The sequence below is a fragment of the Orbicella franksi genome, chromosome 15 (genome assembly GCF_964199315.1).
Source record: "Orbicella franksi chromosome 15, jaOrbFran1.1, whole genome shotgun sequence".
In the NCBI taxonomy this organism is placed as follows: Eukaryota; Metazoa; Cnidaria; class Anthozoa; order Scleractinia; family Merulinidae; genus Orbicella; species Orbicella franksi.
In genome coordinates this window covers 2,176,438-2,204,435 of record NC_138159.1, presented here as the reverse complement: position 1 = coordinate 2,204,435, position 27,998 = coordinate 2,176,438, and the positions used below count along the sequence as shown (strand labels likewise).

The 27,998-nt window shown below is 38.8% G+C and overlaps 2 long non-coding RNA genes across 4 annotated transcripts; one reads left to right on the top strand and one right to left on the bottom strand.

The window, feature by feature from the left end:
- Positions 1–4,726: 4,726 nt before the first annotated feature.
- LOC145469666 (uncharacterized) lies at positions 4,727–14,135 on the top strand. 2 transcript variants are annotated; one of them, XR_014042354.1, is made up of 5 exons: positions 4,727–5,120; positions 10,092–10,224; positions 11,063–11,134; positions 12,465–12,562; positions 13,119–14,135. It is a non-coding gene; the product is annotated as an uncharacterized LOC145469666 (long non-coding RNA). The 2 variants fall into 2 exon arrangements; XR_014042353.1 differs by lacking the exon at positions 11,063–11,134 and having other exon boundaries at positions 4,728–5,120.
- Positions 14,136–14,350: 215 nt separating this feature from the next.
- On the bottom strand, positions 14,351–26,201 carry LOC145469924 (uncharacterized). Of its 2 annotated transcripts, XR_014042400.1 has the most exons (4): positions 25,982–26,201; positions 24,893–25,008; positions 23,297–23,384; positions 14,351–15,583 (listed from the first exon to the last, which is right to left on the bottom strand). It is a non-coding gene; the product is annotated as an uncharacterized LOC145469924 (long non-coding RNA). The 2 variants fall into 2 exon arrangements; XR_014042399.1 differs by lacking the exon at positions 25,982–26,201 and having other exon boundaries at positions 24,893–25,483.
- Between the last annotated feature and the right edge of the window lie 1,797 nt (positions 26,202–27,998).

The window sequence follows — 27,998 nt, the reverse complement described above, 5'->3', positions numbered from 1 at the left end:
TCTAATTGACTTCCAGTTAGGTCATCGCCCCTCCGTGCTTTGCACCACCCTATATAGGCTAGACTCGGACCCAAGTCTCTCAGTCTTCATCATGGCCACTTGCCGGACGGACCTCTGTCGTTTAGGACCACAGGACACTTTAAGTATCGATTTTGAAGTTGCATGACATTTTTTGCGTGACCCTGGCGTGATTTGTGTCGTCATGGAAATCCATGAGACCGATCCCAGTCCTCCGTCGAGGCTAGTGGGCTGTTTTCCAACATGGCCGACTTTCGTGGGCGCTGCCATCTTGAATTCTTAATTCGGCTCCGGATTGGCTAAAAATAAAATAGCGCCACCTTGGATTTGGAGAACAATAGCATCCATTGTTCTCCAAATAATAGCCTATTGTCTTTCTCGGCTCCTGATTGGTTACGGCCCATTTTCACGGAAAACCAAGTTGACGGTTAACGTCGACTTATTGCTTCAAATAGTAACGATCGTAAACTGAAGTAACAATATAACGAATTTCTAATCAATTTACTTGAAATGCTGCGTAACATAAGACCAAGGGGGCGTGTAACAATATACGTGTGTACGTCGATAACGCGAGAAAATAACAACGAACAACGTAAATTATACATAGACAAATCATTATAAACTGCGTTAAAACTACTCGAGATTGTATGAACAATTAAAAGATGAACATTTGCGACTGATCAACAGCCCAGAATCATGCCTAGCCTTAAATGTGGGCGTAACTAGATGAGGCTCTAATTTATGCGATTGCTCCCTTTTTGAATCCAAGACAATCAAAATTGTGTTATGTACGATTCTGTACATATATCTGCTTTCGCCCAAAATAGAACAAACTAAATCTAAACAAACTAAATAAAACTACGAAAATCACTTACATATCGGTCCCGCTTGTGCCAAGGTTAGGAGACGAAGGACAGCAAAGGTGCTACTAAGCGAGGCGAAATCTTACGAAACTCTGTTAAAGGGACGCTAACTAAGCTTTTATATGCGCGTGGTGACGCTAAAAGGTCCGATTACAAAACCAATAGGAAACTAGATAAGCATACGTAAACATTGTAACTAAGTTCGTTACTAAGACCTAGGCACGCAATCAAGCCAATCGATCATTGATCTAATAAAAATTGAGACTTTGGCTAGTATCCTCAACAAGATTATGGAAATTCCAGCACCTGACTTTGGTGCCTCAGGGAAAAATCTTTGTAATGTTGGAACAAGTTTAAGAAAGAAGAATTCCTCGACACAGCCCAAACAAGGTAAACAAGCAGCGAAGCTTAACAGTATGAGTAAAGCGAGGAAAACAAACTCCAGAAAGAAAGTAGCGGGTGAAGCAAGTGGTATGGTTGCTAAGAAGCTTACTGGGCAGACAACAATATTGGATTCCCGTCTGAAGTTAAAACTATGAATTGTGACAGTGGATGCTCCGTTGCCAGTGGAGATAACAAGCGACCCATGGCGGCAGGATCTTCTTCCCACATCATCCGACAACAGCCAAAAAAGGGAAAACGAACAGTTCCAGCTATGCTGATCAAGGAAGAAAACACCGTGCGAAAACCGCGCATGAGAGCTTTTAGAAAAACCGCTGAACCATCGCTTAGAGGCAAGGCAACACAGAAACGCCGCTGTGCCTGTGACCGGCGGAAAGAGCACCAGAACCAGTCCTGGAATCCTTTATGAATCTGAGGAACTGGAACTGATGAAGCAGATCAAGAAAGATTCTCGATGCTGCTGACTCGGACTTTGACAAAAAAACAAAAACAAAAAAATCATAAAAGAAAAAACGAAAAGAGAACAGAAAACCTCTATCTTAATACAGATACCTATTTGACTAACTATTTTACGTTTTTTTTGTAATTTATGTTCACGCAGCAGGGTTGTTATGGAGGTAACAGATGAATTTTTCTGCTTTGCTTTACTGCTATGGCATATGACATATCAATTTCATTTCGGCTTCAGTGCATTCGTTCAAAATTCAGTTTATGAAAATCAACAAATTCTTGCGGTATTGGAATCAGTCTTAGAGGAACAGAAAGCGAGGTAACTTGGGGCCAGTCAACTTCAATCGTCATTCCATTTTCTAATCTCCCAATCCCCTGTCCTCGACACTCTTTATCCCTCGGCACTCGCCTCACCTCCTCCTTCCTCTATGACTGAAGATCCAAATAGACCAGCCTGGATTTTAGAGATGGGTTCCAAAATAAGAACTCAGAGAACATCAGTGCTCCAGATGCCGCTCTATGGCAGCGACAAAATGTGTGGATTGGAGATACTAACTCGCTGCCTTGCACTGTGGTTGAAAACGTTTGCAGACCTAAAGGAACTACATTTGATACCTACAATCACGTCACGCTTGTTTCAACACAGCCTTTAAAAAGAGATAGCAAAGAATTGTTCGTCAAGGAAAAAAGTATTTCTGCAGAAGGTTATCACACTTCTTGATAGCCGCGCTGTTAAATTGAAATTTAGCGGCCAAGTTGATGGTAAAATATGGTGTCTTTTTCGGTTATTTGTATTGAAAAAGTACAGCAAAATATCGGACAATTTTGATCAGGTCATATTTTAGGCAATTTTTAATGAAGGTAGTGGAAAGTATTTGTGATGGCTCGAGAGATGATTTAGAATGAAAAGATGCCCTAGAATATCGAGGAGTGCGCAACCAGCTATCGTCGCTCAAGTAGAAATGACCCTGTTCTTTTTGCATATCCTCGTGGAATCACTCAAGAACGTTTTTATTGCGGTTCAGGTTTACATGATCTTTCGAATTCTCTCAAAGTTCTTCTCGCGCTTGGATCGTGTATTGTTAAGACGTTGACCAAGTGCTGTTTATTAAATATTTTACTTTCGCGAGTAAGTTGGACGATTCAGAATGCTCTTTTAACGCTAATTGCGTGCTAGATTGCGTTTACCTCGGTTGTTAGCTGCAATTCATTTTTTTCATCTAACAGTTTCATAGTGCAGAGAAAATAATTTTGGATAATAGAAAACAAAAAAAAAACTCAGATGAGAGGACGAAGATCTTAAACGATATTGGGTGCCTAGCCTTCCACATTTCAATTATGGCCTTGTGGTAGTTTCTGATTTTTAGGGTTTAAAATTCAAACGTATTGTGAGAGGAATCTAAACGTTATGCGAGAAGCAGTTTTTTTACGCAAACGGAGTAATTAGCGATAACCATCAATCTGCAGAATTATGTCACTGGTGAAAAGAGAAAAAATATTGCAAAAAGAAAAGTTACAAGCGCGGGAAAATATTGAACTGATAGCAAGCGCTGGAACAAGGCGTAATCGACTGCAAGCGCGGGAAAACGTGTTATCAGTCACTGATGGTAAGCGTGGGAAAACGTGTTATCAGTCACTGATAGTAAGCGCGGGAAAATATTTTGTCAGTCACTGATGTTAAAGCGCGGGAAAACGCGTTATCAGTCATTGATAGTAAGCGCGGGAAAACGTAAGAGGTAGTAAAACTAGAACGGAGCAAATCTAGTGACGTTTGATTGGAGCCGCACTGTGCTTTAGAAACAAGTCATTTCTCGTTTGTTTTGTGCTATTCTGTTGCGACTAAATAATTTTTAAGTTGATGGTTAGATTGAAGTGGCTGTAATATAACGAAAAATAGTATTGCCTTTTTATACCAGATAGGAACAAAGTTAAGAAATATATTTTATGAAAATGAAATGTGTGTACGATTAAAAACTGTGATCAATCAATTAATCAATAGCTTTATTAATGAGTTTATTTTAGTTTCTTTGTCAATATCTTAAATACGTGATATATTTCCCTGAATATTCTGCCTCTTAAGCTCTGCCCTTTAGCCCTTCTCTTTTGTGTTTCGTTTTGCGTTCCATTTATACAGTTCGTCTTCCTTTCCTTTAGCTATTCCGTTTAGCGTTTTTTACTGTGCTCCCTTGTCTTTTCTGTGCGTTCCTTGGGTTTGCATCACCAGGACCGTAGCCAGAGAAAAATTATGACTGAGGCAAAGTCCATGGTTAAATTCTTTTCCTTGGCATTTACCAGTGTTTTAATTTCCCCTTTCAACATGGAAACAACAAAAACGAGAGAAAAAAAAAAGACTGAGACAAGTGCCTTTGTTTGCCTCATACTGACTAGTCTACGGTACTGGCTACATCGCCCTTCCGTTTAACAAGAGGTTCCCCGATCGAGGATAGTCTAAGTTACCTTGTACTACATTTCTTAAAACCAGAGAGCTTTCACTTTCTTGTCACCTGTGGAAACTGATTGTTTAAGAGCTGGCTCGAAGTTCGTCAAAAATACTCCGCCACGCGTAGTATTTTCAACTCTCTCCTCGGTGTTTTGAAATGTGGTTAAGCAAGGTCTTTCTTGCTTCATAGTATTCCATCACGTTCAAAAATTCAACTAGCGGAGAAGTTTTACTTAGCTCTCAGCCGCTAGAAACAAGTTCTGAAAGGTCTTTCCGTTCAGCGTCGTTATGAAACATGAATACCTGCGACAAGAATTTACTTCAAGCAAACCTTGCAAACACTTGCTTCGGATAAGATGGTTTTGACGTCTTGCCAAAGCATGAACTGTACTCAAAACCAATGCGTTTTGTGTAGTGGTAACTTGGTCTTTTTCTTCTTCAAACGTCCTCTTCAGTTGAATCTTGATCCTCTCTTGAGCCAATCAAATCGTCTCCAAAGCGAGATACTCCTGTCGGCTAAGACTGGGGACGAGGCTATCACGTGACACAAACACGACATGGTGATCGAGTGAGTAAGAGGTAAAAACAAAGATAGCAGAAGACGTGTGCAAGAGGGAACAAACTTTTGAGTGTAATACTCTAGTAAACTAAAGGGGCTTTTTCTTGAGGCTGTTACACAAGAAAATGTAAACCTCTCGTTGAAAAATAACCGAAATGTTGAAGGTTAGCTTATACGTGGAAAGACATTAAGTAATTTCGACTGGACACATCAAGGACATCAAATGAGACAACTTGGCTGAACGAACTGAAACAAAACTACAAGCCAGGATTGGATCAGATGAAGAGCAGAACAGAGGAAATGAGAAACGTCACCAGATAAAGATAAGATAAACACCAAATGACTGGCAGTACAGGACGACAATTGAATATTTGGCACCATAGAGCAGGTATGTTCATTAATAATTATTGTGAAATAATTAGCATGGAATAATCATTGACAAGCTCTAGGTGACACTCTCCACTGTCAAGGTATGCATGTGTATTAAACATATAAAAACGGTCAGTGTAAAATGCAGACAGCAGACCGGGGGATAAAATGTGTGGGTCCAGAAAAATATCTAACCTTTTCCCCACGGAGGCTTTTTTTTTCCCTGTTTGACCCCCCACCCCCTAGAATTGTCCATTTGAAGGTACCTTCCCCTACCACCTGGAATTTCCATGATTTTTCTACTTGAGGCCCCAACTGATTGGAAATTCCATATCCTCAAATAACAAGACTCAAGTCATTTATTTTGATCTCTTAGGCACTGTGATAAAATTTGAGGTCTAGAAAAAGTGCTAAACACTTGGATTCTGCTCATCCATCCACCAACAGTTTTTCTAGACCTCAAATGTGCATATTTATTTTATAAGAGAACATGGAACACCATCTTCTACTTGGTTTTTGTAAACAGACAGATGCAGAAGGGGGGAGAGGACACAATCAGGGAAAGAAATTCATTACCATGAATATCTGTGAGCAATGAGCGAGTTTCTAGTGCCAGTGAAAGCGCACCTATTAAAATTGAAGGCTTTCGTGCTAAAAGGGCGTATATAGCTTTTTGGGCCAATTTTAATTTTTTTCAGGATCGAGCTAATTTTTGGCAGACTGACTTGTTTTGACATGAAAAGTATCATGCTGTAATTGTTTTTGTTGATTTGCGCTTCGTTTTTGAGAAATAAGGTATCCAAAAATCTCAGTTTTCCAACGGTATCTTTTGGAGATCTTTATTGCTGAACAAAAAACAAAAGAAACCTTTTGTTTTTCTAAACGATGTAGTCACTGAGGCGGGGCATTTGCCATTAATTTTTTGAACCGATACAAGTTTTATTATTTATATAACTACGTTATTCTCTTACTGTTGCTTTGTTAGCACAAGCAAATAAGGTGCTGAATGGGCCGGATTCAAGTTTGTTTTGTTGTGACACTGGCTCGATACGAGGTCGGTTGATTTTTTTTTTCTGGTCTATTTCTCTACTTCTTTCAAAAATAAAAACATCTATTTAAAAAACCTGTGCTGTTGAAGCTGCTAAAAGTAACCATCTAAGTTTGCGTCACGTCAAAATCCACCTTTGAAGGATCCACTCCAAAAGATGCTGCTTGGAAAACTGAGTTTTTTTGCATATGTTATTTCTCAAAAACGAAGCGCAAATCAACAAAAACAATTGTGCAATGATGCTTTTCATGTCAAAACAAGTAAGTCTGCCAAAAATTAGCTCGATCCTGCAAAAAATAAAAATCGGCTCAAAAAGCTATGTACACCCTTTTTGCATGAAAGCCTTCAATTATGAACCCTTGGTGACAGGGATGGAGAGCAAATGAGCAATTTTAAATTTAAAATCAAAGCAAAATTAAATCAAAGTAGTTTTTAATCCTTATTTTCAATGTTTTTTTAATCCGTTTTGGAGCTAGGAAATTCATAGCAATAGAAAGTTTTTGAAGGCCTTTGGTATTATTCACCATTTTTGTATTATAAACAAGGATTTTTCTTGCAAATTAGTGGCAAAATTCTGCTTATTGGTGATAACATTATTTTACACACAGTGAGTCTTGGATGCACACTTGCACTATTCAGGGCTCCCAAAAACTGCTGTCTGATCTTATGGGACAAGTACTTGCCCAGGGCATGCAAAATTTGAGTGCTACTTGTCCCAAGGGGAAGCTGGAATTCAATTTGTTTTTTTTCTGAGCCCAGACTGTTGAGTTAGATCACATGGATTTACTGGCTACATGTATTTAGGATATTGACCACTTCTTCCCTTAGACTCACAAAACTCTTGTAGCCAGTAAAGATCGTGACATCTTAAAATGTTTTAATTCAGGTGAAATCACCTCTCGCATTCATACCCATTGTTAAAGGCTCTCACTTTGCATGTAGAAGGTCTACGTCACCACTTGTTTGGGAAGTAAGACTTCACTTGAGTAGTTACATGTAGTGTTTTTAAACTAAACACAGTTCCCTTGAGGATATTTTCATAATTTATTGTAAATATATTGGTCAAGTGGTACACTATGTGGCTAAGTGTAATTTAGGCAACGTTGACTTTAGCTAGTGCTGGTCAGCAGCCTTTCAGGGGGGGCATGTTCTGGGGGGTCTCATACAGGATTTTGCAGGACTTAAGAGTGTTGCTTGCTAGCTGTGGAAGAACTTGCAGTTTGCTTTGAGTGCCATTCATGTTTGTAGCATGCTTTTTCACCCTGCCTCCCTTCCTTTCACAGCTGACAGTAAATATACATGTGTGGGTAATAAGTATCTCCACTGATTCTGTCAGTATTACAGTGCCTGGTGGTTGCCGCTAGCAGTGTTGCCATGGATACCTGCATGGGCTGCCTGAGGCTCACATCTTGCTTAGCTCCACCTTTCTAAACGCACCTTTCCCAAGCTCATGAATTGGTGGTGAGTTTAACAGTTGATGGGTTAAGCATGTTAAGCCTGTAAGGCATGTGCTGTTTACAATTACATGTATTCCTTTGGGTTAATTAAATATTATTTACATGTAGTTTATAAATATCATTCATTTGTTTTCCTTCATCAGGAGAAAAGAGCTCAAGTGATAATGTTCTCTGTGACTAGACACTAAGAAACACAGAATTGCATCCAGTTAAGTATTTGCCCAACTTCATCCTGTATATCACAAATGTGTAAATTATTGTGAAGTTGTCAAACCCAGAATAAATATGGCCTGGTCCTGTGACAATTTGTGTTAACTGACTGAGAAAATTTCATTCCAATTTTTCTGACAGACTATTTCAATAAATTATTGTTTACTATTTCAAGTTAATTAATAAATTAATTAAAAGAGTGTAAGGTCACACAAACATGGATATGGTCAGTTCCACCGAAAACTCTACCGCAGTTTCTTGATCTGTGAAACATAGACTGGTCCCTCATCGAAATTGCCAGTGCAAGATTTTAAGAAAACCTGTTCAGGAACAATTCGACTGTTTGCAAGCACTGAATGGATCTTGAGCTTTGTACAGGAGATTGGTGTAAGAACTGGCCCACGAGGTCAAGGGAGCTGGTTCCACCAAAAATCTCTTCCTGAGTTGCTTGATCTGTGAAGCATCAACGGGTCTCCCATCCAAATTCCCAGTACAAGATAATAAAAAGACCTTGTTTAGGGAACAATTGGACTGTGTTCATGCACTGAATGGATCGTGAGCTTTGTACAAGAGATGGGTGTAAGAACTGGCCCACAAGGGAGCTGGTTCCACCAAAAATCTCTTCCTGAGTTTCTTGGTCTGTGAAGCATTGACTGGTCCCACATTCCAAATTGCAAGCACAAGAGAAAAAAACTTGTTTAGGAACAATTGTACTGTCTTCATACATGGAATGGATCTTGAACTTTGTACAGGAGATGGGTGTAAGAACTGGCCCACAAGGGAGCTGGTTCCACCAAAAATCTCTTCCTGAGTTTCTTGATCTGTGAAGCGTAGACTGGTCCCAAATCCAAATTGCCAGCACAAGATAAAAAAAAAAAACAAACTTGTTTCAGAACCAGCACTGTCTTCATGGCTGAATGGATCTTGAGCTTTGTATGGGAGATGGGTGTAAGAACTGGCCAACAAGGGAGCTGGTTCCACCAAAAATCTCTTCCAGAGTTTCTTGATCTGTGAAGCATTGACTGGCCCCACATTCCAAATTGCCAGCACAAGAGAAGAAAAAACTTGTTTAGGACCAATTGTACTGTCTTCATACATGGAATGGATCTTGAACTTTGTACAGGAGATGGGTGTAAGAACTGGCCCACAAGGGAGCTGGTTCCACCAAAAATCTCTTCCTGAGTTTCTTGATCTGTGAAGCGTAGACTGGTCCCACATCCAAATTGCCAGAACAAGATAAAAAAAAAAACAAACTTGTTTAGGAACAATTGGAATGTCTGGATGCGCTGAATGGATCTTGAACTTTGTACAGGAGATGGGTGTAAGAACTGGCCAACAAGGGAGCTGGTTCCACCAAAAATCTCTTTCTGAGTTTCTTGATCTGTGAAGCATAGAATGGTCCCATATCCAAATTGCCAGCGTAAGATAAAAAAAATGTTTAGGAACAATTGAACTTTCTGCATGTGCTGAATGGATCTTGAGCTTTGTACATGTACAGCAGATGGGTGTAAGAACTGGCCCACAAGGTAGCTGGTTCCACCAAAAAATCTCTGTCTGAGTTTCTTGATCTGTGAAGCATAGACTGGTCTTATATTCAAATTGCGAGTACAAGACAAAATTGATCTTGAACTCCACACGAGATTGATGTAAGAACTGACCTGTAGAGGAGTTGATTTCATATTGCCTTTGTGTGGTGCCTTTGTTTCCCTGTGTGTGAAAGAAACTGATACTACAAAAGAACAGTTCAAAAATGTCTAATAAATTGTTGCTCTGATTTGAATTTCAACTTTTTGCATTATTGAAACTGATCTTTTTCTTAAAATTTAATTAACTTACCGATCTATTTTTTTCTGACTTCAGTTTTACAACCCAGATAAAATTTGAAAATTTATGTGACTATTCAACTCACTTAGTATATGTACTATCTTGAGTAGGATTTTGCCAAGTATTAAATCAATTTTATTCACTGTTTTGATTACTTATTATTTATTTGCCAGAAAATAAATGGCTGGTGCTGACCTGCAAACTGAGGAGAAAATTACTAATTAAATAATGATTAGAATTTATGATAATTTATCATCATTAACATTAACAATTTAGTGATTAATTAATATTCTTGAAATAAAATGTTTAACCTCCACAGTTAGACAATTTGCATCTTATTTGTGTTTATTCTTCGTCTTTTATTATAAGACGACAGCTAGACGTACGAAATTTGATAGGGAAGTGGAATAAAGGTAATTAACACATTTTTGTTTTTGACACTTAAATAAAGGTTCTTATCTTGTTCTTTCAGGTATCAACGATGGCTGGTTTCAAATGTTCAAGAAGGTGACTTTCCAAAGCATCATTTACACTGTTGAAAAAGTTCCTCTCACATTGTTCGTTAACACGAGAGACAAACTCAAGTAAGTTATGTTGCTAACATTTACTGTGGATTTGATTACTTGATCAGCTGTGCTGAATGTTACCTCAATCAGCGCGTTTAACTAACCCAAGTTTACCGGATATAAAATCTGTGACAAAATTCTGTAGCCAGAATCAACTAATGGGACGAAAACAGTCACCCGCTTGCTGTTTTAAAGGGAAAAAAATTCTCGGTAAATAATTAAGAGCGATTTCAGACTAATTATCAATGCAGGTTTGAGTCAGATTTCGAGATATGATGTCACATAGGGGTAGCAAGAGACCTGCTCCTTGAAAGATGGGTCACTCAGCCAAAATTGTGCTGGCTGGCAAACCCAGGGGTCTCTCTCTTATAAGCCTAACCCTATGCCAGAAACGGGTTGTTACTTGTAGGTTTTATGATCGAAACTGCACGCACATCTAAAAGAAAATATTACTTTAAAGTACTTGCACAATGGTTGTAAGAAAATTGTTTGGTTGGTTGGCGTCTTTGCAGTATCCGAGGATGCTGTAAATTGTCTTGTTACAAATCTTGTGCTGTTAGAAAGATATTTTTGTTGGCGAGAAATTTTGTTAGAGAGAAATGCAGAGAGATGGGTATGAGAACTGACCTGCAAAGGAATTGGGTTCTCCAAGTATATTTTTTCTCTGGCCCCTGTGTTTCTGTGTCCTTAACATAGCGTGATTTTCACATCAAAACAGTTCAAGATAGAAACTTGCCTGGTTTTGAAGTTAGACTGTCTGCATCAGCATGGTACAAATTGATCGAATTGAGCTAGCGTTAGTACCAACCCGCTAAATGAAAAGGAAATACTGTTCAAATGTTCTTACCCTCCACAGCTTTAAAAACCAAAGTTGTTCAACGCAACCAAGATGTTTAATGTGATAATAATTGGTTTCGCTACAATACAGGTGAGCCCCCTTAGATATCTTTAATGGCTACGAATAGGTCCAATATGCGTACATGTGGTACTACGTTCATTATACTTCAACGGCGTTTGGTTTGGTTGTAACAGGGATCGGGATCCGATTTGGTCAGTGTTGGTTGAAATTGCAATTTAGTTTGAGAATTTTGAAAATAACATATCAGTGCTACTGTGTGGACCGGAGTACAATGTTCTGTTTTACAACCTCAGAACCATATGTAACATGTGTGGCTGGCGGGATTCGCGCGAGTGATTTTTGGCGGCGGAACCGCCATTTTATTGATTTTGTAGCAAGCGTGAACCAACCTTGAAAGCTTTTATGAGATTTTTTATTTAACTTTACCGCTACATAATTCAAGTTGCAAAACGGCAGAGAAATTTCACTACTGAGAATAACGAAACCGGTCATTAGACCAACATTGCGACATTGGCTGAACTTTGCTGCGTATTTAGTATAAGAATATCGAATACATCGAGCTATAAAAGTTTTGAAACTATTGGCGTCCTTTTCCATCCGTGTAAAAAGTATCGGTTTTTTAATGGTTGAACGCAAATTACATTTTACGATAAATTCTTTGCTCCTTTTCCTTCAATGTAAGCGATCGGATTTTGCACTGTAAAATTGATTTTTTAAAAATTGGTACACGAGGAAGGTTTGGTCAATTAATTTCTGGTTTTAAAAAGGAAAAAAGTACTTCTGTATGCCTGGACCGGGAATCGAACTCGCGACTCTGTCTAATCCCGGAGCGAGAGGCGCGCACCAAACCACTGCGCCAACTCGACTTGATACGATTGCGCGCGGAAAACTTGACTACATAAGCATACGAGTGGCGCGCACTAATGGTCAGCGTGACGTACCTAAACAGCGCACGCAATGTAATACTTTGGTGCTTAATTGTTTTTGTTTTGTTTTGGGGGGAAATTTTATCTCGCTAAAGATACAAACGTAAAATTTATGATCCTCACCTTTGAAGTATTAAAACGTTGAACAAGAAAATAATTATAAATTTGTCATGTTTACAGTTATCGCAGCGTTCTGAGATAATAAAATTTAATTTTAATAACCACTATTGGTCGTAAAAAAGGTTAAAGGGGAGCTGATTATTTGCGAATTGGAAAATATATGTATATTTATTTTAAAAAATAGGTTATTACCTTGTGAAAAAAAGCGTGATGTGTTTATCGCAGAACGGAAGAACGGCACAATTTGCATCTTATTTGCGTTTATTCTTGCCTTATATTTTAATTCATACGGAACGTTAACAGTGACAGTCGGATAAGATTAACTTCTTTTTATTACTTTTTGTTTCCCTTAGGCTTCAACAGCGAGCAGCTTCAAAGTTTGAGAAGATGGCTTTCAAGGACATCATGCACGCTATCGAATGAATCCTCTGAACGCGATGGGCAAACTCGGGTAAGTCGTATTGGTAATATATTTGCTATACGTAATCTTATCTCGTTCATATCAAGGCATTCAACAAACCCAAGTTTACGAGTGTGTAAGGAATTTTAGGTACAGAACTAGACAGATTTTAAACGGTTGAAACCTTTTGTTGCATATTTGGCCGTTAACTTGATTAGACGTCAACAGTACTTTTTCAAAGGTGAAGATGAAAGCAAATTTCGCTACGATCGATTTTGAATCGTGCCGGTTCAGGGACAGCTACATGCAGATTTACATGTGAAAGAAAATATTCTTTCTGAGAAATCGCGCAGTGAGAGTATGGAAGTTCAAGTGGAAAAACGTGTCTCGCTATATTGGTTTTCATTGTGCCGGTTTTGGTACATCAAGTACAAGTGCATGTAAAATTTGGAGGTATTGTTTAAGTTTAAGTCATCGAAAGTATTGTATAAGTCTTAGTAGCTTCTAACTAAGTTGTTACGATCATGTTCTTTTGGAATAATATTCTTAGTCTCTTAATTGGTGGGAAATATTTGTATGTTTTAAGTCACATTCTCTTTTATTTCAGATGCCTTTGAAATGACCAATGTGGGGAAAGGCGAAAGACAAAAGACAATCTTGCAAATGCCCTGAAAAAAATGAGTACCAGACAGGGAAATTCTCAACCTTGGAAGGAGAGCAAAAATTGATGTGGAAAACAGCCACCTCCCCGCCAGCCTTTAATAACTAGCGTTTCTTTCATACTTATAGCGAGAGTTTTGAGCTCTCGTCCATGTAGTACAACTTTGCATGCACGCATGCGCGTTTGGTATCATATTTTATAATAAAATTTTTTCTAAGTCTTTTGGCGGGAAACGTTTGTATATGTAAAGTTCACTTGCGACCTCTTTCTTTCAGATGCCTTGAAAATGACAAGTTTTAAGAAATGGCCGAAGAAAAATTGTCAACCTTGGAAGGAAGGCAAAAATTGATGTGGAACACCGCCACCTCCCCGCCACCACCACTAACTACCATTTCTTTTATACTTATAGCAAGAGTTTGGTCCACCCATCCTTGTGGTATAGTAGCCTCTAATACGCATGCGTACTAGGGGAGTGTTTCAGTTACAAGAAACCTAATGTACTGTACGTCGTGACTGTAAGTAACTGATAACTTCGTGTCGGTTTAAGCCGAAGTTCAAACTTCGGGTTTCCCGACACGGAGGCATCAGTTACTTGTAAGTCGTGACTGTAAGTAACCGATAACTTCGTGTTGGGAATCCGAAGGTTTTTCGGGTTACCCGACACGAAGTTAGTAACCTACAGTCAAGACTTACAAGTAACTGATACCTCCGTGTCGGGAAACCCGAAGTTTGAACTTCGTTTTAAACCGACACGAAGTTATCAGTTACTTACAGTCAAGACGTACAGTACATTAGGTTTCTTGTAACTGGGACACTCACCTAGTACGCATGTGTATTAGAGGCTACTGTACCACAAGGATGGTTGGACCAAACTCTTGCTATAAGTATAAAAGAAATGCTAGTTAGTGGTGGTGTCGGGGAGGTGGCGGTGTTCCACATCAATTTTTGCCTTCCTTCCAAGATTGAAATTTTCTGCAAAAGAACCTTGTAAGCATGGTTTTCAGTAAACTGACACAAGTTTGTAACATGATTTTAAAGTCAATTTATTTTGTAATACTACAGCAGACAAAAAACAATAAAGATTAATATTACAGTACAAATCTTTCGCGTTCAATAAACAACAGTGTACACGTTCCACATCAATTTTTGCCTTCCTTCCAAGATTGAAATTTTCTGCAAAAGAGCCTTGTAAGCATGGTTTTCAGTAAACTGACACAAGTTTGTAACATGATTTTAAAGTCAATTTATTTTGTAATACTACAGCAGACAAAAAACAATAAAGATTAATATTACAGTACAAATCTTTCGCGTTCAATAAACAACAGTGTACACGTACACGCTAAGTCCGTAACTCTTCGTCTTTTTACCTCCGCCATATTCTGAAGATGTTATGATCATAATAAAACCTTCATTTACGAACCCTGTGTTATTTTCCTCTAATAGCTACAACTTTCTTGAGTTACCGCGATAATCACAATATGTGGAACTAGATTATGAACTAATGACCCGCGACAGGGTTATATTACTAAACCATTGAGAAAAATAAAACAATTACATACCGCCGCTGTTTTCCTTCGACAACTACAAAGTTTACGAATAATTAATAGACTTCAAGAAGATTTAAAAATTCTTTCAACATATAACTGTCACTAAGTCTAAATAAATCTAGAAACTTCTATTCGTGATAGTACGAAAGATTGAAGGGTTTTAACCTAGCCGCGCTGTACGTAAACAACAACAGCAACATGTAAATTATAATGATCACAGAATGACATTCGATAAAATTACCATTTGCATTGTTTTTGGAATAAACAATTTGAATGACTATGAACTTCGCGGATATTCCAGATCGTAAACATTAACTTTTGGTGAGAAAATGTGTCATCCTTTTCATTGCCGAGGCTTACAAACCAAGTAAATTCATCGGCACAGGAGCAATTTTTGTCCCTACTCGATTGGGAATAGTGAAGTAAAGAAAATTGAAATTTTCTTTTTTCTTTCACAAGGAGCCATTGAAACTTGCACCGCAGGAAAAAAAAAAAATATTCGACACTAATTTTATCCTGCGAGTTTTCACCAGGCTAAAATGAAAGCCTATTTTTTTTCTTTGAGGTAGCCAGCCGGGTTTTCCCCGTTACGGTTTTCAAGTTTCCTTCTTTTGGTAGGTGATTTGACTATAGTGTCATGACTCCACTAAAATACTGTTTGCCACACAGTCCGATTCCAAAAACTATTTCTTAGAAGTAAGGGAGATCTAACCTGTCACCGGTACATACACTATTCGGTAGACATATAAAACCTATCGGCTAGTCACTCTCAGGTATCACCATGGTGTATGATCAATTCATCTTGAGGCTATTAACAGTGTACCCAGGCCTCAGCTGCTCTTCGTGGCTAAAAAAGCGTCCTACCTGGAATAAATAAAAACAATTTCTCAGAATTCAGTTACAGCAATATTGCCTATCACTATTTTACGAATAATTTGTCGTTTCATTACGAACAAACAAAAGATGACACATAAAGGGACTGTGGCACAGTTGAGTTTGGTCTATATTATTTCGTTTAGCCAAATACTCGCTATGAAACACCATAGATCTAAACGCTATAGATCTAACTGACAAAACCATACCTTCATTACAAACAAATTCCTGGGCGTTAAAATTAAAGGTGACAAACAAACGAGTATAAGTTTAAAAACTGTTCATGTCTAACAGTTTTTCAAAAACCCATATCGCAATCCGTTTCAAAACTTGAGTTTTTGAAAACTTGAGAAATTTTCTTTCGAAGGCACAATTCCATAGGCCTTGAAAACAGCGTTCTTATATTGTAATGTTGCTACATCATTTCTTCACTGTTTTTAAATGGTTGGTTTTATATTTCACTCAATTTGGCGGCCATTTTTCGAATGTCAAAATTTGGCTTAGATTCGTGACACAGCTCCTTTAAGCACCATTCGGTAAGTACTCCTTAATCTTAAAAATTCATTAAATACCGTAAATCCTCGAATTAGCGCCCCCCTCGAATAAGCGCCGCCTTCGAATAAGCGCCCCTCCTATCGGCCGAAATTTAAAATAAGCGCCCCCTCCCCTTCCCCCGTTTTGTGGGCGAGTAAAGAGGCAAAGGGTGCATAGTTTTCGTCAAGTAGTATTAGATTTGTACATTGTTTCAGTTTGTCAACACGTTTAGTGAACACGTTTAGTGAACACGTTAAGTACTAACGGTGCCGCGATTTAAGCTTTAGGATCAGCACACACACGAGAGCTCGTTAGACGAAGCTCAAGACACCACAGTAAGACGTTATATTTCAGAAACCTCTATTTTGATCGGGCCGATGTAATTGCTGTACCCGCTTCCTCTCTTATTTTAAGGCTGATTCTATACTTGTGACTTATTAGTGATCCATTGTCTTAAGAATCATGAATGAAGTAGCTCGTTCCGAGGGGAAGTGTGGAAGCTCTGTGCCGGAGAATGAATCCCAACCAAAGACTTAAGTCTAACGTTTATAATTTTCAAGATATGTGAATCGAACGCTTCATGAAAAGCTAGGACGAATTTTTTTCTCTGATCGTACCTTTTGAATAGGCGCAAATTTTTGTTAACACACACGCAGCAATTAAGGCAAAATTTGTCAATGATTTTAAATTCTGAACACAATTTTTACGGTTTCCTCATACCTAAACAACATTATGAAAACTACCTTGTAGTAATAAAAGGAACCAAAACAAAGCTAAACAAAACGAAATGGAAAACAAACAAACGCTATTTGATTCAGTTTTGTGGAGATCATTCCCGCTCCACAGTCTAGATGAACACAGGTACGGTTACGGCTCGGAACTTTTCTTTTTTGCCTTCTTGTTTTGTTTTTGGACGCGCCTGTTCACTATTTTGACCGCTTAAAACTTTTAAAGAACGGGAAAAGATATATTGAATTAGATATATTGAATAGACATTTAATTCTTCAACCAAGGTAAAATGAAATCGCAGCAAGACTAACAGTGAAGATAAGTTTTGCAAGACGACGCAGTGGTACCAATCACGTCTAGATTGTCACGTGACTACAAAAAAAAGGTCCCTAAGCTCTCAATAAAATACAGGGTTCGTACCCTTTTTCAGAAACAAATTTCCAGGACTTTTCCAGGACTTTCCCCAGGACTCAGATTGATTTTTTCAGGACTCTAAAATTTACATTACCCCTTTCACTCCCAAGATTTCAATTTTAATTCTCCTTGCTGTGTGCCATACATTTCATATTTTTTACTTGAGTTTAACAGATTTCCAGCACTTTCCAGGACCAGTAGCCCTTTTCCAGGACTTTCCACTCCTGGAAAATGCCACAGTAAAATTCCAGGACTTTCCAGGTTTTCCAGGACCCGTACGAATCCTGAAAATACATGTTTCACGAATTCCACCAACCAGAAAAAGAAATGATGAAGGATGCAAAGATCTGTTGAAATACACACAGCAGATTAAAGTGCCCCTATGATCAAATTCTCCACATCCGTTTTCGTACACAATAAGTCTGTCCTAATTATGTTGCCAAATTTCAATCTATTACGAACATCAGAACTCACGTTTTTTTGGACCTTTACTTCCGAGAATTTGCGGCCGCAATTAACTTTCCTTGTTCCAAGTCTTGGTTGAGAATTGGAGTAAATGACGTCATTTTCTCAAAAATACCATACGGGTTGAAATTATAATAACGATTAGTACAGCAATTCCCATAAAGAATAACAAAAACTTTGGCTCTTATATTCGTGCAATTTTTCCACACTAATTAACAATTAGATTATGAGCTCGAGATTTCTATCGGCCTCATCAACTATCACCTCATAAAAATCGAGAGCGAATAATCTAATTGTTTTAGTAGAATCCTAACTGAAATTAACCCAAATAACGGTTTCCAATTATTTTTCTCCCCATTATTGAACTTCAGGCTAACAAAATCGCACGTATTGAATTGTCCTTGGTAATTTGCAGTTGTTTACGCGCGCGCACCCGGTTTTTCAATAATTTCAAGTTTTTAAAGTCAAGAAACCGTCAATTTCCTTTTTTTCAGTCATCTCAGGAATTTAATTATCTATTTACATCTAAACTTTCTTCCAAAACTTCGGAAAAACGATAAAAAAGTCGCATTTCGTGGACGATCGACAGCTACTGCACTCTAATGGCTGATAGTATACGAGTAGCTTAGCCAATCAGATTGCAGCATTTGCATTAGTATACTGGTAGAATTCTACTACTTGTTATTATAATTTTAACCCGTGTGGTATTTTTGAGTAAATGACGTCATTTACTCAAATTCTCGACCAAGACTTGGAACAAGGAAAATTAATGGCGGTCGTAAATTCTCGGAAATGAAGGTCCAAAAACCGTGAGTTCTAATGTTCGTAATAGATTGAAATATGGCAACATATCGAAGAAAGACCTATTGTGTTAAAAAAAGGTAAAAAAAAATGGATAAGGAGGATTTGATCATAGGGGCACTTTAAACAAATCCTCTGAGAAAGGATGCTCCCCCCATCCCCCCATAGCCCCGCCCCCACCAAAAGTAACTGAAACGCTCCCGAAGAAAAGTCTCTTCTTTAAAGAAAAGTTCCCCTCCACGTACTGACAATACTTTGATTCTGTCGTTTACACTGTCGGGTGCACCGAATCTCTGATGCGCCTACGTGTATATAACAGTCACCTTCATGTCGATAAACGATCGGAAGTGTCACGAAAGGCGACAACCAGGAACCATTTCCAATCGTACTTTCTTGAAAGCCGTAAAATTTTGTTAAATTGCAAACGCATAATTTAGGCCAAAATGTATCCTTCGTTCTGAATTTAAAACTTTCAAGATATCAATCAGGAGCCATAATCGGGGACGGAGACCGTAAGCGCGCGCCATGTCAAGTATTGGGGTTGTCCCCATGATATGGGACAATAATTCTATTTTTAGAACAAATTGCGCCATCACCTGCGCCACACGCGCGTACATGCTGCGAGGATTTTTGCGGATGTCGCGCGGGGGAAATGGCGTCCGAAATTCCCGAAATGTTTCATGTTTTTGCCCCACAACTTAACGCGTTTACGTCTGTTGGAATTTTGCTTAAGTATTTTCGTCGTAAGCTGCTCCAGTTTGAGTGAAGTAAGACAGTGTCGAACTTAGGTATGTTCCGCTGTAAACTTATATATATCGCTGACCAAGTTGCGTTCCGACTAATGCTTCTTTTACATGAGCTGTACATTACTCCACTTTAAATTTCACATATGTTGAAGATTAACAGCTTTTCCATTACACAGCAAAAAACTAGCTGGATATATTTAGATAAAACAGAGCTTCAGGACTTCATAGTTTGGCTCCTCTTGCCACACGCTTGCGAGGAATTTGTCAGTCTATCGCGACCGAAAAGTAAAACAAAATAATTGCTAGTTTAAGTTTCGCTCGAATTGTAAGCAACGCTTGATGTTTCATCAAGGCTTAATAACTTTACGTCCGTAGATACTGCTCAGTTTTATTCGTGTAAAAATCCAGTAAATTCTCTGTTGTCGATGAGTGAGAGCGCCCGCCGATGCGTGTTTTGTACAGTCAGTAAACATGACAAATTGTACTTCCGCCGTACTTTCGTGTGAAAGCGTACATCGAACTCAAACAATAGCTCTATAGTTTTTAAATATGTTTAAGATTGATAAATGTTTGAGAACATATTAAAAGCTAAGCTGAAAATATGTGAATAAAGCAGAAACAATCAGCAAAGTTACGATGACGCTTTCTTTAATCAACTTGGAATAACGATTTCGATTTAGATGATCGAGTTATCAAAACTCCTTGTCTATTTTCATTTTCGCAGTGTAAAACTTCACTATGCTTATGTTGACGAAACACACATGATGTTAGTAGCCTTTTTTGCATTCGTGAAATTTGTTGCAGCATCTCAGCACAAAAGATAACGAAAGAAATCTTTGTCAAGATTTGTTGACAATTGAAAACACCGACTCGGACTTGAAAGTGCACGAGCTGCATGCACTATGCAAATGAGCTAATTGTACACGTCAGACTTTCCTTTCAAAAACTTTTGCAAACTCACCAAACAAGCAGAGACAATAAGAAACCATCAAAACAGGTTTTGGTTATGATTAAACATTGTCTGAGAAATTCACAAATTAAGTCGATACCAGAGTAGAGAGTTTTCTTGCTATATTCTTAAGCATACGCGTAAGCTTACAACTAGCGTGCGCAGATCTTATTATTCATCCCCAGCGCGAGATTGAAGTCTTGTTTTCGACCCTGAAAAACCCACCTTTTCAGTTAGCTCAGAGCATAAAACTACATATAAGCGCCCTGGTTCGTATTCCCTGCCTTATTCCCTGCCATCGCTGTGAAAAATACGCAAGAGAATCTCTCAACTCTCACCATTTGATCACGCAACGTGACAACATCCACGCGAGAGCTCCCTCACATGTGCGTGAATCTGCGCGGATATATGACGTCAGGATGGCGCAATTTGTTCTAAAAATAGAAAAATTGTCCCATATCATAGGTGCGCGCGAATCCCGAGACTTGCGGTCTCCGTCCCCGATTATGGCTCCTGATATCAATGACATATTCACAAAACGTCTTGCAGCATTCAAATGCTAAATAGACAGAAGCTGTGATATTTGATAAATTATTTGTGTCGACAATCAGATGTGTATTACGTGGTGTAGTGGAGATCACTGTCGCGTTTCAATCCGGAATTCAAGACTGTCATGGGCTCAACTTCAGCTCGGATCTTTATTTTTTTTCCTTTTTCTTTCCTTTTTATATTTCTATTTATAATAAAGTTTCCATATAACGCGCGCTCTGATTGGCTGGAACAGCGTGCTTTATCAGAGAACAGAGCACGGGTTGATGACGGTAAGTTGGCTTCCAAATTTTGCGTCGGAATTTTGACAAATTTGACCCAAATTAAACATCCCCTGTGACTCAGACAAACGCACTAGAAGCAAGCTATTTTTCTGCAGTAAATATGGCTCACAGAGACCATTTTTAGCAACAGTAGTGTTAAAACTGTACTAAAATAACAAGTTTTGCTAGATTCCCGCCGACAAAACATGTACAACTGTAGCGAAATACACAAATTCTCAACCTAAACAGTGCTTCGATAAAGACATTAATTTTGTTACGAAGGCAGAAATTATACTAAGAAGTAAAACAACGACAGAAAACAATTGAACTGTCTCTGTTTATGATGAGAAGCTTTATTTTTGTAAATTTACAATTAAAAATGCTCATTTGCTCAAACAACACTTACATGCAGTGTAGTAACGCTCGTTCTCCGGTCATCTCAGCGAAGCAAACCGACGAGTGGTCAGTGCAAAACTTGTTCTGATATTCTCTTCTGTGCTCGAAGTAGAACCAGTGGGAGCCGTTAAGTCTTTCTAACTTTTACGCTAGTTCGGGCAATCTTGCTGCATGCGGCTACAAGCCGTAAATAACTGTAGCTCCTTTCAAATTCAACCCGGCATTTCGCACTTTCATCCACAAGCTTTGAGCTCCGCGTTTCGTAATTTCCACTGGAAAAGTGCTCGTTTTCATGGGCCACAATACGGCCGGATTCCTCTGGACTATAAACCTTTACCTGCCTTGAGATCCGTATTTAAAAATTAACTTAAAAGCGAACTTTGAAGGCATCGTTCTTCTCTCGAAAGCCGCTCAAACTTCTCGAAACTGAAAGCTTAGCTGAAGTCCAGTTTGTGATTGACAGCTGTCGCTTCGTTAGCCAATCAAATTATTTGAACAATTCTAACAAGGATTGTGATTGGCTTATTTTAGCGTGCTTTATCAGAGAACAGTACACGGCTGACGCCACTTTTGCTCGTTTGGAAAATAAAGCTTGGTTTGAAAATTCAGCCGAATGCGTGGGGAAATTATCTGATTCTTTATCATAAAACAAATAAAGAAGCCTCGACTGTGCTCTGTTTTGTCGTAAAGCACTTAGGAAGCGGTAGAGCACTCAAGAAGTAGGGAAAAACACTCGACTACGTCTCGTGTTTTCCCCTACACTTCTTTCGTGCTCTACCGCTTCCTGCGTGCTTTACAACAGAACAGAGCACAGTCGAGGCTTCTTTATTTGTTAACTATTTGTTTATTTTTCAATGGACGCGCTTGTTTACTGTTTGTGCCCCTTTCAAAAAAATCATAAAAATAAACAAACAAAGAGGGATTGTCCGCGGTTGACTAGTAATTTCTCGGACTGACTACAAGTCAACTCAGTCAGGGCGGTAAATCAGCATTGAGATGAAGGTATGAATAATTCCACCGGATTAAATTTATAATTATTTGACAGCGGCTAAGCAAGGTTACCAAAATAGCCACGTTGGACGATTATTATATTTTTGTGTTCACGGTAGGAGCCATAGTTCTTAAATTATTTCAAAACGTTTATAACATTCTCAAACGGCAATCGCGTTTGCTTTGTCACGTGACTACAAGTGACCAAGGTCCTATAGAACAATGAAGGCACGATCAAAGAAAATTTACATTTTGATCAACCGAAACAAACGAATAATTTTCCTATCTTATTCTCGCAACATTTTCGCAACGAAATATAAAACACTTTCTCCGTGTTTCTATCAAATTACAGAAACACTTGTGAAAGTTTGACGAACACCAAAAAGACGTGGAAACATTCGCATGCGCCTCGCGTTCCCATAACTCGAAAAAACAAGGGGATTGTTTCTATATTTTGAATAGTTTTTCACGCATTTTCTCCTGAGTTATGTTATCATAAGAAAAGTGAACGAAAACGAGATTCAATCGCAGCTAATCCGCTGAAAAATTATTATAGTTATTTACCGAAAAGAATCAGCGAACGACAGAAAAGTTTACTTAAAAGGGCCCTAGTCAGACACACCTTTGTTTTTGTTCACATGCAAGCATTCGGCTATTATATTTTACTCGGAGCATGTCGAAACGAAGGAAATCACAGTGAAACAACTAAAGATAATTAAACAGACCCAATATAGCTCCTTTTAATCTAAAAATAGTATGGAATTTAGAAAGCTACGCCAGCTGTCAAGAGTGCGCTCAGATCCAACTTCAGGAGGATAATTGAGAATCTGAGCCAGCTTACGTTTTGTGCTTAAGAAAACGTGTTTACCTGGGTCCTGGACTGCGATCTAATCATCCATCTTGAATGACGGTGAATGTGTTCATCCTCTTCTTGCTTTGTCCTGATTTGTCTCCACCTGAAAACGAGAAAGACCAGAAAGACTAAGATCAAATGATTAATAGACCCTTTGCATAAATGGCGCCTACATTTAAATAACAATACTTATAAATCCTTAGCCTCACATTGAGGTAAAAAAAAATCCTTTGTCTTGAAACATGAGTACGAAGCTGAGGATGTATAAACTATTGTCATTCAAATTTAGGCGCCATTTACGCAAAGGATCTATAGCTGGCATGGTGTGCTAACTGGTTCCTAACCCAAGGAACCTGGCCAGTGTACTCTGGTAAGACACTTTACTCTCAGAAAGCGGCTGTCTCAGCCTAGGAGTATAAATGGGTAACTACATTTCTGTTCTAACCTCCTATGTAGACGATTTTTGGGCTCTTCACAGAATCTGAATTTGCTGGGTGGAAGCAACCCTTTTACGAGTCAGTTCTTACACCCATCTCTTGTAAAAAGCCCAAATCCATTCAATAGTCTAGGTTCCAAAACAAGTCCTTATTTTGTACCTTCTTTGTGGGACCAAGTCTTTGCATCACAGATCAAGAAACTCAGGAAGAGAATTTGCTGGTTGGAACTAACCCTTTTACAGGTCAGTCTTTACACCCATCTCCTGTACAATGCTCAAGATCCATTCAGTGCATGAAGACAGTCCAGGCTCCAATACAAGTTCTTATTTTTCACTGTTTCTTATGGGACCAACTCTGGGCCTCACAGATCATGAAACTCTGGAAGAGAATTTGCTGGGTGGAACCAACCCTTTTACAAGTCAGTTCTTTTACCCAAGATATCTCTTGTACAAAGCTCAACTGATCCATTCAGCACATGCACACAATCCAGGTTCTGAAACAAGTTCTCATTTTTCACCTTTTTTGTGGGACCAAGTCTCTACATCACAGATCAAGAAAGTGAGGTCCAAGAGAATTTGCTAGGTGGAACCAACCCTTTTACAAGTCGGTTCTTACACCCATCTCTTGTTCAAAGCTCAAGACCCATTCAGCCTATGAAGACAGTCCAGGTTCCAAAACAAGCCCTAATTTTTCACCTTTTTTGTGGGACTAAGTCTCTGCCTCACAGATCAACAACTCAGGAAGAGAATTTGCTGGGTGGAACCACCCTTTTACAGGTCAGTTCTTACACCCATCTCTTGTACAAAGCTCAGGATCCATTCAGCACATGCAGACAGTCCAGGCTCCAAAAAAGGAGTCTTATCTTGTAACTTGTTTTTTTGTGTGTGTGTGTGCGTGGGACCAATTCTCTGCTTCACCAATCAAAAAATTCAGAATAAGAATTTGCTGGGCAGAACCAATCCCAATCTGGGCCAGTTCTTTCATTGTACGCATATTTCTTGTTCAAAAGGTCCATTTGGTACATGCAAAACATCCAAGTTCCTACACAAGTTTCTTAGATAATATCTTGTCAGTGTGATTCTGATGTTAGACTAATCTTTTTTGTCATATTGTACATCTAGAACTGAAATGTTCTCAGTAACCTCTGTGATCACAGGCCAATATGTGCACTTACCATACTGCTGTCTGATAGTCCAGCTCAGTGATCGTTAAGATGCAATGCTTAATTTGAGTCTCCAGAAATTGTTAGGGGTCCTCATGTAAGTCCCAATCCCTCAGTATTACAGATCCCTTGATCAAACAAAAAACAACATTAGTTTTAAAGGTCAAACTGATTCATCTGCCTAATATATCAAGTTAAATTGAAGCACACAAGTTTGGACCTAAAAAAAACATAGCTATCTGGTTCAGCCAATTCCCATTTAACAATTATAATATTATTACCCTAGGAACTCAATGTTTGTTTTAGTATTGTCTCATAACCCCCTGACTGATCTATTTAACATTAGAACCAATAGAACTTTAACCATCGAAAGTTTTGCTTCAGGTGTCCATATAACCTAAATTATGTAAGTCAAATTATTCTCACATTTTGATTAGTTCTTACTTTTGATCAAATGAACCTATTAAAACACTTCTTGGCTTCTCCACTGGTTAAAACTGATTCCATGTTGTCATGTGCTTGTTCAGTAAAAGATCACAGAAGACATCAAAATGTGGTAAGAACATCAATGACGCACTCAACTATTGTCTCATGCACTGTATATTTTTTACCGCATTTTGACCTCATCTGCAATCTACTACTGAACAGACGCACAGCAACATGGAATCTATTTGTTAACCCTTTGAGCTCCAATTACGCATATATGCATAATTAATGGTTGTGCTCTTTGTATCACTTGTGACATCATCAATTTAAATGTCTTCAGATATTTTTGATAAGCTGATAATAGACTAGGCTAGGCCTTATAGTACAATGGTCAGGTTTAGATATCGACGACATTCTCACGTCACAAATCGAAAAACAACTTTTAACTTATCAGTTTTGGTGCAAAAACGATGGTAAAATTGAAGCTTGTTTTTTAGCTTTATTAGTAGAAATGGACCTTGATCAATCATAGGCGTAGTGGACCATTAGTTTGTTGGTTTTATCCCTGACAACGCAGAATAATCTCTGATGGGCACAAATGTCACGTTCATGTCCTGTCTTATTACCTAGTCTGGTAGCTCTTAGTTAAATATTAAAGATAGTCAAAAAGCTTACCTTATGCGTCCATTCTTCTGATTCCTCCGGAGGTCTTCAAACACAACATCTCCTCATTCCACAATATGGCTTCAACAAGCAAAAAAAAAAACTGAAAAAGTAAAGAAATTTAGCTTATGCTTCAAACCAGGTAACATCAACCCACTGATGCAAGCCTTTGGACAGACCTTTGAAATTACGGTAAACACAATTTTCCACTATTTACCTTTCACAAGTGCAAGATGGCGGAGACGAACTGCGCGCGCAAAGATCAGAGGGAAAAAGCGGTTGGCAGACGGGAAGGAGATGTGGGGAGAGCGGCTGTCTGCGCAGCACGTTGAAGGGGTGGGGAAGGGTAAGACGTCCCCAAAAACTGTGGATCACCAAATTCCACCATTATCAAAGAGTTTAAGGTTTAGTTATTCAACAAGACACGAAAAACTTCGGCTCATCTTCTTGCGAACATTATAAATGCAGAACCGCAAATTCCAACTGACAAATTCCTGGATGACTGCTTGTTTGTTTGATTGTAGGAAACTGTTGAAAGGAATATCATGAAAGTGCCAGCATCAAGTTTTGCGGCGCGTTTTTTTCTTCCCTTAATAGATTCAGATCTTGAGGGAAAAAACATAAATGACCTTTTCAGTGTATGCTGGGTTATATGGTATCAGAGACAACAGTATCCACCGGCTAGCTGCAATCCTGTTCACCTCTGTATTCAGCCGCCTCCGTTAACCCACTAGATTGCGAAGGATATCAATTTTTCTCTATCAATCCGTTAAGCAAAATTAACGGTACGACATGTGTGAACCACGAGCACAGTAGCACCTCCCACTAACCCTCACCTCTCTACGACGTCCACTTTAAAAAGCACAGCCCCCCTACAATTTTGGGCATAGATGGTCCCACACATATAGTTTCCCATGCATCTCGGGCGCGAACAGATGATCCCATAGTTCTCGGGCCAAGAGGAAGAATTAGAATACACATACTCCTAAGAGCTCTATACAGATTCCTTGATCATTTATACTGACGAGAGAATACTTTCCCACTAATTTTCAAAATGCGGAAAAATTCAATTCCTCAGGCTTCATGTTAACAGTGCAGTTTTTCCCTGCTTTTAGCACTATCTCCAGCTGAGGTTACATTGACTGTCCTTTCCCGTTCCAATGCTCTAACGCGTTTCCTTCCGAGTTTGGTTATGAAATTTAACTTGCATCGTCTTACCACAATTTTCTTTAGTCTCTGTGTTCATTAACTTGAGGGTTCCCGGTTGTGTTCCTCTCCCAACCCCGCTTTCCGTATTCCTTGTTTTGGCGCCACTCCCAGAGCTTTAAATTTTTTTCAATTCGCTACTCCTAGTTAATTTGACCATCAGTTTAATTTGATTATCTCTTGCCTCTTTTCACTGACGTCTCCCCTTGTCCATTAGCTCGCCCCCCCCCCCCCTCCCCCCGCTTCCACCGCATTACGCACTCGCCATTTTCGTGCTTTTTCCAGAGGATCCATTGTATCGAACTTTCTTTTCGTGCGCGTTTCCCTGCAAATTTGGTCATTAATTCAAAGTGCTTCGCTCTTTTGCATCCTGTGTTGATTATCTGTGCCTGTTTTTATGCACATTCTTATCCAGAAATTGAGACTTTCCCATTGCGCGTTCCTCACTTACATTACGCGACCTCTGCTTTGCGCTTTTTCCAGCGCCTTTAATGTATCTCATTGCCCTCTTGCGATTCGCAGTTTTTCCAGAGATTATTTTGTATCTAACGTTTAATTAAATATTGAAATGTTTAAGGCGTCAAACTTTTTTAACTTTGTTAGGATCGGAAACGTCTTTTATTTGCACATGTTCTCGAAGATGAGACACTTATGCAGTTATCATGACAATCTATTCATAATTTATTTTGGATGACAAATTTGTACACTATATTACATTTTTCAGTTTTACAATTCTCTCTGCGCAATGTATATGGGGCATGGTCACAAAATATATCATATTCTTTAGCAAGTGACAAGCGACAAGTGACATGAGTTTGTTTGT